The following is an 11,255-nucleotide window of genomic DNA, read 5'->3' as shown; positions in this document are numbered from 1 at the left end:
GGGTTTAAAAGTTGCAATAGAAACTGGACTGGGTCCAGGATTGCATTGGCTAGTTGATCAAGGCAGCCTAAGAGACAAAGCCCATATTTGAGGTAAAAATGAGGTCCTTAATTTCTGAAGAACTGAACTCCTTCCAGTTTATATATCATAAGTATTAGGCCCCAGAAGCAAAGTTTTACAGAAATGGCAAAATCTTACTAAGGGTAACTATTAGTGGAATGTTCCAAATGAACAACACTGAGTAGAAGCTTCTGAAAAAATTCAATATTCTCATTTAAAGACTTTACAAGAGGAATATAAAAAGCTAACTAATTTAAAAAAATTTAAATATGCTAACCTTTTGGTTTAGTTCCTATACTACCCCAAAGGTAGATGTAGATGTTTATAAAAGGAAAGCCCTTAGCTGAAATGGCTTGCTTCCTTTTCAGATCTATCCATGCTGAGTCCAGGCATGCAATGCTTTGTTCAACTTGCTCCTTAATGGACTTCACCCATTACTGTGAACCCAGTAACTTTAGCTAACAAACAGTAGCTATGTTAAAAAGAACATCCATTGAACTAAAATACACCTTTCCGGAACTTAATTGGCTATCTTGAAATTCTTTTGTAAAATAAATTTATATCTATAAAGGCAATCTCCATTTTTTTTTCCTTTTATTTTCTTTAAGTTCTGGAGTACCTGTTCAGATCTCGCAGGATTGTTACAGAGATATACACATGCCATGGTGGTTTACTGCCTCCATATTCTGTCACCTACATTAGATACTTCTCCCACCCATCCCCTGCTATCCCTCCCCTACCCCCACCCCCCAACAGACCCCAGTGTGTGATGTTCTCCACCCTGTGCCCATGTGTTCTCATTGTTCAACACCCACTTATGAGTGAGAACATGTGGTGTTTGGTTTTCTGCTCTTGTGTCAGTTTGCTGAGAATGACGGTTTCCAGGTTCATACAAAGGAGATGAACTTATCATTTTTTATGGCTGCATAACATTCCATGGTATATATATGCCATATTTTCTTTATCCAGTCTATTGTTCATGAGCATTTGGGTTGGTTCCAGGTCTTTGCTATTGTAAACAGTGCCACAATGAACACGTGTGCATGTGTCTTCATAATAGAATGATTTATAATCCTTTGGGTATATAACCAGTAATGGGATTGCTAGGTCAAATGGGATTTTTAATTCTAGATCCTTGAGGAATCACCACACTGTCTTCCACAATAATTTAACTAATTTACAGTCCCACCAACAGTGTAAAAGCATTCCTATTTCTCCACATCCTCACTAGCATCTGTTGTCTCCAGATTTTTTAAATGATCACCATCCTAACGGCTGTGAGATGGTATCTCAATGTGGTTTTGACTCGTAATTCTCTAATGACCAGTGATGATGAGCATTTGTTCATATATTTGTTGGCTGTATAAATGCCTTCTTTTGAAAAGTATCTGTTCATATCCTTTGCACAATTTTGATGGAGTTGTTTGTTTTTTTCTTGTAAATTTGTTTAAGTTCTGTGTAGATTCTGGATATTAGCCCTTTGTCAGATGGGTAGCTTGCAAAAATTTTTTCCCATTCTGTTGGTTGCTGGTTCACTCTAATTACTGTTTCTTGTGCTGTACAGAAGCTCCGAAGTTTAATTAGACCCCATTTGTCTATTTTGGCTTTTGTTGTCATTGCTTTTGGTGTTTTAGCCAAGTCCTTGCTATGCCTATGTCCTGAATGGTATTGCCTAGCTTTTCTTGTAGGGTTTTTATGGTGTTAGGTCTTATGTTTAAATGTTTAATCAATCTGGAGTTAATTTTAGTGTAAAGTGGAAGGAAGGGGTCCAGTTTCAACTTTCTGCACTTGGCTAGCCAGTTTTCCCAACACCATTTATTAAACAGGGAATCCATATTTCCCATTGCTTGTTTTTGTCCGGTTTGTCAAAGATAAGATGGTTGTAGGTGTGTGGCATTTCCTCTGACGCCTTTGTTCTGTTCCATTTGTCTATATCTCTGTTTTGGTGCCGGTACCAAAGCAGTGCTGTTTTAATTACTGTAGCCTTGTAGTATAGTTTGAAGTCAGATAGTATGATGCCTCCAGCTTTGTTCTTTTGCCTGGGGTTGTCTTGGCTATGCAGACTCTCTTTTGGTTCCATATGAAGTTTAAAGTGGTTTTTTCCAGTTCTGTGAAGGTCAATGGTAGCTTGATGGGGATGGCATTGAATGTATAAATTACTTTGAGCAATAGGACCATTTTCACAATATTAATTCTTCCTAACCATTAGCATAGAATGTTTTTCCATCTGTTTGTGTCCTCTCTTATTTCCTTGAGCAGTGCTTTGTAGTTATCCTTGAAGAGATCCTTTACATCCTTTGTTAGTTACATTCCTAGGTCTTTTATTTACTTTGTAGCAATTGTGAATGAGAGTTCACTCATGATTTGGCTCTCTGTCTGTTGTTGGTATATAGGAATGCTTGTGATTTTTGCATGTTGATTTTGTATCCTGAGATTTTGCTGAAGTTGCTTATGAGCTTAAGGAGATTTTGGGCTGAGACAGTGGAGTCTTCTAAATATACAATCCTGTCATCTGCAAATAGAGACAATCTGTCTTCCTTTTTCCTAACTGAATACCCTTTTTTTCTTTTCTTGCCTGATTGTTCTGGCTAGAACTTCCAATACTATGTTGAATAGGAATGATGAGAGAGGGCACCCTTGTCTAGTGCCAGTTTTTAAAGGGAATGCTTCCAGTTTTTGCTCATTCAGTATGATACTGGCTGTGGGTTTGTCATAAATAGCTTTTTTTTTACTTTGAGATACATTCCATCGATAACTAGTTTATTAAGAGAATTTAGCATAAAGGGCTGTTGAATTTTGTCAAAGGCCTTCTCTGCATCTATTGAGATAATCATGTGGTTTTTGCCTTTGGTTTTATGTGATGGATTACATATATTGATTTGCATATGTTGAACCAGACTTTCATCCCTGGAATGACGCCTACTTGATCGTGATGGATAAGCTTTTTGATGTGCTGTTGCATTTGGTTTGCCAGTATTTTATTGAAGATTTTTGCATTGGTGTTCATTGTGGATACTGGCCTGAAATTTTCTTTTTTAGTTGTGTCTCTGCCAGGTTTTGATATCAGGATGGTGTTTGTCTCATAAAATGAGTTAGGGAGGAATCCCTCTCTTTGTATTGTTTGGAATACTTTCAGAAGAAATAGTACTAGCTCCTCTTTGTACCTCTGGTAGAATTCGACTGTAAACCTGTCTGGACCTGAACATTTTTTGGTTGGTAGGCTATTAATTTCTGCCTCTACTTCAGACCTTGTTATTGGTTGATTCAGTGATTCAATTTCTTCCTGGTTTAGTCTTGGGAGAGTGTAAGTGTCCAGGAATTTATCCATTTCCTCTAGATTTACTGGTTTATGTGCACAGAGTTGTTTGTAGTAGTCTCTGATAGTAGTTTGTATTTCTGTGTAATTGGTGGTGATATCCCCTTTATCATATTTTATTGCATCTACTCAATTCTTCTCTCTTTTCTTTTTTTTTCAGCACATTAAACAATTTATTAGAGGTAGAATATGAATAATCCAGGCCAAAGTCTATAATCATGTCAGAACACAATCTAGCTCCCTCGATACGTACAATCTCAAAAAATCAGGCATGGGTACTAAGCAGACAGCAGAAACCCAACATTGAAATCACAGCCAAGTCATTCCATACAAAAAGACAAAAGAACTCTAAACCACGAGGCTCGCTAGTGTCTCACCCAAAGTTATAAAGTGGAAGTTTAGCTAAGGCCTAAAAGGCATCCTTAATCTTGATGTTTTTCATTTCAACAAGAAATTCTGAAAATGTCTCAAAATCTGAGTGATGGAAGAAGGTATCACCTTCTCTAGCCAAGGGAAATGAATAGAGCTGTGGCTAAATGTGAGTGGTGTCCGAAGCAGAAAGGGAGCTGTTGTCTTTCAGAGGCCACAGAGCCTGCTGTTAGGAAATGCCATTTGACTTGCAAACTGGTTATGGTAGTTGCTGATGAAGAAGATGAGGAGCCATGATGTTGTTCCTTTTTTACACAGTCTGTCTTCCTGCCCGTAACCACACTTCAATCACCATGGGCAATGACTGAGATAAATTTTGCATTGTAAAACAGGGATGCAGCAGTAAGGGAACAATTATCACCATGCATAAAATTTGGGCGGCTGCAGACTCCTCAGGCGGCCCCATGGCAGTGCGGCTGCCGAGGTTGCCACCACTCAAGGTGCTGGCAGAGCAGCTGCGGTGCAACGCGGAGGGCATCCTGGGAGCATGGCGGCTGTCGCGGGCGGCGGCCGTGTGGATGCAGGGCATGGTGGTGATGGCAGACAGCGGCGAGGTGTCGTGCGGGCGGCCCTGCCTCGTCCCGGGAAAGTCCGTGATGGTGATGGGAGTGGTACAGGCCTGCAGCCCCAAGCCACGCCTGCAGGCTGTGAAGATGACACACCTTCCTGATAATCCCATCCGTGAAAGTATGTGGGAACTGGAAGTGGAAGATCTACACAGGCATATTCCTTAGATGATATTGGAACTGTCATTAAAAACAACCAAAATCCTGAAACGATTTAAAGCTTATAATGATGTGGATTTCACGGCTATTTTTCAGTGCGTATTTTTCAAAATTTCTCAGAGAGCCTTGCTTTGGTTGACTGAGGAGTCTGGATGGATGTAGGAATGTTTAAATCCTGGGATACTTCAGTGATAGCCTCTGCTGCCCCTAGCTTTGCCTGTATTTGCTGATAAAAAGCAGATGCTTTTTTCTTCCTGGTATGTGTGTGTTAATTCTCTTTCTCTCTCTTTTCTTTTTTATTAGTCTGGCTAGTGGTCTATTTTCTTGATCTTTTCAAAAAAGTAGCTCCTGGATTTATTGATTTTTTGGAGTTTTTTTGTGTCTTTATTTCCTTCAGATCTGCTCTGATCTTAGTTATTTCTTGTCTTCTGCTAGCTTTTGAATTTGTTTGTTCTTGCTCCTCTAGTTCTTTTAATTGTGATGATAGGGTGTCAATTTTAGAACTTTCCTCACTGCTCATGTGGGCATTTAGTGCTATAAATTTCCCTATAGACACTGCTTTAAATGTGTCCCAGAGATTCTGTGCTACATTATGCCTTTGTTCTAATTGGTTTTGAAGAACATCTCTATTTCTGCCTTCATTTCATCAAATATCCAGTAGTCATCCAGGAGCAGGTCAATCAGTTTACATGTAGTTTTTTAGTTTTGAGTGAGTTTCTTAATCCTGAGCTCTAATTTGATTGCACTGTCGTCTGAGAGACTGGTTTTTATGATTTCTGTTCTTTTTCATTTGCTGAGGAGTGATTTACTTCCAATTATGTGGTCAATTTTAGAGTAAGTGCAATGTGGTGCTCAGAAGAATGTATATTCTGTGGTTTGGGGTGGAGAGTTCTGTAGATGTCTATGAGGTCCACTTGGTCCAGATCTGCATTCAAGTACTGGATATCTTGTTAATTTTAACAAGGATAACAGAAAATTTATAAGGATATCTGTCTAATATTGAGAGTGAAGTGTTAAACTCTCCCACTGTTATTGAGCTGTCTCATATTAACAGTGGAGTGTTAAAGTCTCCCACTATTATTGTATGGGAGTCTAATTCTCATTGTAGGTCATTAAGAACTTGCTTTATGTATCTGGGTGCTTCTGTATTGGGTGCATATATATTTAGGATAGCACTTCTTGTTGTATTGATCCTTTTACCATTATGTAATGCCCTTCTTTGTCTCTTGATCTTTGTTGATTTGAAGTCTATTTTATCAGAGACTAGAATTGCAACCCCTGCTTTTTCTGCTTTCCATTTGCTTGATAAAATCTTCCTCCACCCCTTTATTTTGAGTCTATGTCTGTCTTTGCACATGAGATGGGTCTCCTGAATACAGCACATTAATGGGTCTTGACTTTTTATCCAATTTGCCAGTCTGTGTCTTTTGATTGGGGCATTTAGCCCATTTACATTTAAGGTTAATATTATTATGCGTAAATTTGATCTTGCCATTTTGATACTAGCTGGTTGTTTTTCCTGCTGGTTGACACAGTTTCTTCATTGTGTCGATGGCCTTTACCATGTGGTACCTTTTTGCAGTAGCTGGTACTGGTTGTTCCTTTCCATGTTTAGTGCTTCCTTCAAAAGCTCTTGCAAGGCAGGCCTGGTGGTGACAGAAATCTCTCAGCAATTGCTTGTTTGTAAAGAATTTTTCTCCTTCACTTATGCAGCTTAGTTTGGCTGCATATTAAATTCTGGTTTCAAAGATTTTTTCTTTAAGGATGTTGAATATTGGCCCCCACTCTCTTCTGGCTTGTAGGATTTCTGCCAAGAGATCTGCTGTGAGTCTGATGGGCTTCCCTTTGTGGGTAACCCACCTTACTCTCTGGCTGCACTTAGCATTTTTTCCTTCATTTCAAGCCTGGTGAATCTGATGATTATGTGCCTTGGGGTTGCTCTTCTTGAGGAATATCTTTGTGGTATTCTCTGTATTTCCTGGATTTGAATGTGGGCCTGCCTTGCTAGGCTGGGGAAGTTCTGCTGGATAATATCCTTAAGAGTGTTTTCCAGCTTGGTTTCATTCCTTCTGTCACATTCAGATACACCAATCAAATGCAGATTTGGTCTTTTCACATAATCTCATATTTCCTTGAGGCTTTGTTCATTTCTTTTCACTCTTTTTTTTTTCTCTAATCCTGCCTCCACTTTTTATTTCATTGAGTTGTTCTGCAATGCCTTATATCATTTCTTCTGCTTAATTGATTTGGCTTTTGATACTTGTGTATGCTTTGTGAATTGTTTTGGACTGAACTCATGCACTAGGCCTCAACAGACCCGATCAAACAAAAATGGAGTCACTTGTCCTAAATGTGAAATAACTAAACTAAGATTTTAAGGAAACACATAGATCCTAGAACAGACCAGGTTTTATTTTTTCTTTCATAAACAGGATATTCTAACATAAGGAGATACTCTCTAATCCTTAAAAACATAACCAGAAGTTCTTCTTCCCACCTTTTAAAAGCCACTGTTATGTTTCCAAAAGTGTTTCAAGACCAAAGAAATACATTTACAATGGTGAAACTGAAATCATTGACTAAAAGTTTCGGTCATTCTCTCAAAATTGGTTAAAATTGACATTAAATGGTTAAAATTAAACATTAAAAATATTTAATAACCAGTAGAAAATTGTTAGAATATATACTGTCTATAGTCCATGAATATGTGTCACGTGGCCACTAGTGTGTTGAGACTAGTATACAAAAATGGAATAACATCATGTTAACCCAATCCCTAGTGAAACCTTCCTTTCATGAAATAAGTATCACTCTTTCAATAACTAATACATACTAGTATTTGCAGGTGGGTATAAATAGATGAATAACTTCATGACATCATGAACAGAATATGCTTTAGCTAATAATAGAAATGTTGAAAATGGTCTCCACAGTTATGTCCAGATTCAGCTATCTGGTAGTTTGCTTATAAAGCAGGATGATTTGGTAAAAAAAATAATAATAAATGAAAATCAAGAAATCAAATATACCATTAAAAAAGAAAGAAATTCTGTCATTTTTGACAAATGTCCAGGCATTCTAACTGGATTTTTTATTTTAGTTCCTGCTGCTCAGATTACATACTGACATTTTAAAAATTATTCTTAATAATTTAAAATAAATAATTATATATATATACATGGAGTATATGTCATGTTTTCATATGTGTGTACATTGTAGAATGATTAAACCAAATGAACATATCTATCACCTCATATATATTTTTGTGAGAACACTTAAAATGTACTCTTTTAGCAATGTTGAAATATGCAATTACTATTACCTATGATCACCATGCCATGCAATACATCACTTAGACTATGCCTCTCATCTGAAACTTTATATCCTTTGATTGACATCTCCTCTTTTCCCATCTTTCCACTCCTGTCCCCATCATTCTACTCTTTAGTTCTATAAATTTGACTTGTTTTGATTCTACATATAAGTGAGATCATGCGGTATTTCCCTCTCTGTGCCTGTCTTACTTAAAATAGTGTCCTCCAGACTCATCTATGCTGTTGAAAATTATAGAATTTCCTTTATAAGGCTGAATATCATCCCACTGTGTTTAGTATTAATTTGTTTGTGGATGCTTAGGTTGCTTCCATATCTTGGTTGTTGTAAACAGTGCTGCAATGAACATAGAGTGCAGATATCTCTTCAACATGATGATTTCATACCTTTTGGATGTATACCCAAAAGTGAGACTGCTGAATCATATGATAAGTCTATTCTTGTTTTTTAAATTAATTAATTAATTATTTTGAGAAGAAGCCTGACTCTGTTGTCTAGGTGGGAGTGCAGTGGCACGACCTCAGTGACTGCAATCTCTACCTTCTGGGTTCAAGTGATTTTCCAGGCTCAGCCTCCTGAGTAGCTGGGATTACAGGGTTCTGCCACCATGGCCAGCTAATTTTGTATTTTTAGTAGAGACAAGGTTTCACTTTGTTGGCCAGGCTGGTCTCCAACTCCTGACCTCAAGTGATCTGCCCACCTTCGTCTTCTAAAGTGCTGAGTTACAGGTGTGATCTGCCACACCTGGCCAGTAAGTCTATTTTTAATTTTTTGAGGAATATATATCTTGTTTTCCATAATGGCTATACTAATTTACCTTCCCACTAACAATACTTTTTCACTCTTGATTAAAAATTAAGCAAATAAAATGTGATTAAGTTACATAACTGAAATCTGTGACAAATTTTTCCCTCTCCAATGCAAACTCTGAATTTCCAGTTTAATAACTTGTGTATCCTGTCTTGTAACACACTGTTAATGAGTTTCCCTTCTTTAATCAGATTTTCTTTAAATCAATGCAAACACATACTCCCCCTCCACAAGAATATGACAATAAAAAAGCAATCATAACAAACCCAGAAAGCATTTGAGGTCACATCACATGGCATTTTTACTGTAAAACTGTAATTCTTTTTTCCAAATGTTTATAATGTTTTGAGCTCATTCAATAAGAGGAAAATACCTGTCTCTGCAGACACAGTTTGGTGGTTTTGTCTCTCTTCAATTGGAATTGCTAAGCGTTTCCTAATTAGAAGAATTTACAGGAAATGCCAAACATTCTAAATAACTGATATGTTGTAATTAAGTTTCAGCAATTGAACAAATTAACCTTTACATTTTTATGATATCAAACTAACTGGCAATTTCCAAAAAGTTTCTAAGTAAGCAATTGAGGGAATTATCAAAAACTAGGAAATGAAGAAGAAACGTATTTCTGGGTTGTTACTACAGTATTTTATTTGTGCAATTAAATTGACTGGAGCAATCTCTCTCTGAGATTAAAAATGATAGAAGAGATAACAAGTTAAATATAAGACATCAATGTATGATAAGGTGAGGAAAATATGTACTTTAACTGTTAATGCTCTAACAAAATTTCAAAATGTCAATTTATGCTATGGCATATTAATAAAACATATACAAATAAAATTAATTAAAATGATATTAAAGTCACATAAAGACTGAGAAGGACATGAGTTGTGAAATTATCATTAAATTAATTTTTATGAAAGTAATCTTTATGAAGACCTAGGTAGAATTAAATACAGAAATAATTCATGATTTGATGTTTTAATTTCTCATTTGATTCATTTAGATTTTATAACTTGAAATCACATGTAATTATAAATAAACTGAACAAGTAAAATAACTGATAATAAAATATCAGTAGTATATGTAGCTAAATAAATGCACTATGTTTCTTGTGCCTTTAGCCAAATCAAGCAACTGAAGAAAATAGCTAAAACAGAATGTTGTATTTAGTAGATAGTTCATTAACAGCTGACTATTTGCATCTGAATTTTCCTGGTTATCTGTCTATAACCAGATGACCTTAATTTTTGTGTATTTTAGAATGAGTTTAAGATTTTACGGATAATCTATTAGAAGTAACTCAAAATAATTCATCAAGTTTTACCTATGTCTTATAATATTCTGTTATAAAACCTCTACTCTTGTTTTGGATTCATATAAATAGCAGGAAAAAACATGGTGAATATGGAAAAAACATGGTGAATTTTACATGCCTTTTTCCTTATACAGACGTCTGAGCAAAATTCAAAGTTCATACTGTTAGTGTGAATTTAGAACAAGCAGTTGACAAGGTAACAAAGCTCTTTCAAACAGTGCACATGAAGCAACAGATATCATAGATCTTAAGAATTTCTTAGTCTAAGCATCAACCTAAAGAATAAAGTATTTTCCTTCTAGTTACTTTATATAAAACTCTATACACTTTTATATAAATCCAAACAATTTTATATCTGTTATAAAACCAATATGAGGATCATAGAATTTTCAAAAGCCTCAGAATCTTAAATTATATATATATATATATATATATATATATACACACACACATACATATATATACATACATATATATATACACGCACACATACATATATACATATGAAACAGCACTTTCTGAATTGGTATTATTTTCATGTTCAAAGTTTGCGTGCCACAGCAAACTATAAGAATATAAGCAATGAGTATCATCAGCAAAATATAATGCATTATGTCAAATTCAATTTTCCTGTTACAAAACAATTTGGAAATGGTAATTTTTTGTTAGTGTTTGGGGAGCTGGGATAAATTGATATAATTTTAGAACATAGATCAGTGTTTAATTCTGCATTGTAGTGGGAATTCATGGGTTTTCTTGAGTTTCCCTGATACAGAATCATACCATTTTCAAATAGAAACATATTTACCTCTCCTTCTCTAATTCTTATACTCCTATTTGCTCTCATTTAATTTCATTGGCTAATTCCTCCAATATTGTGTCCATATTATAATAGTGGGCATTTTTATCCTGTCTCTGACTTTATTGGCAACCAAAATCAGTGACTTATAATTCATTTATGTCATGCATTAGAATTTGTGAGTGGGCGATATTTATTTTTGTGCCCTACATTACCTGGTCATTTTCACTACAATGCTGCAGATGGGAAATCAGTGTTAGAAAGATTAACCAGATGATTTCCCAGAGTTGTTGACAGCGGTAGGCAACAGTAGAATTGTCATACGCATTATTTGCTTTTTCTTTTTTTAAAAAAAAATCATACCTTGATTTCTTTCTGTGGACCTCAAGGGTACAATTGCCAATTAATTATATTCAGGGACTTTAAATAATAATTTCTGCTAAAATTTGATTTGGTTTTAAACTG

The 11,255-nt window shown here is 35.8% G+C and overlaps 1 pseudogene; it reads left to right on the top strand.

Annotated features, from left to right (window-relative positions):
* Window positions 1–4,167: 4,167 nt before the first annotated feature.
* LOC116561346 lies at window positions 4,168–4,683 on the top strand (annotated as a pseudogene).
* Window positions 4,684–11,255: the final 6,572 nt, after the last annotated feature.

Source organism: Sapajus apella, unplaced genomic scaffold (genome assembly GCF_009761245.1).
Source record: "Sapajus apella isolate SASKATOON/1434 unplaced genomic scaffold, GSC_monkey_1.0 scaffold29, whole genome shotgun sequence".
Taxonomy (NCBI): domain Eukaryota; kingdom Metazoa; phylum Chordata; class Mammalia; order Primates; family Cebidae; genus Sapajus; species Sapajus apella.
Note: the sequence above shows the minus strand (reverse complement) of the source record. Positions and strands in the feature narration are given on the sequence as shown.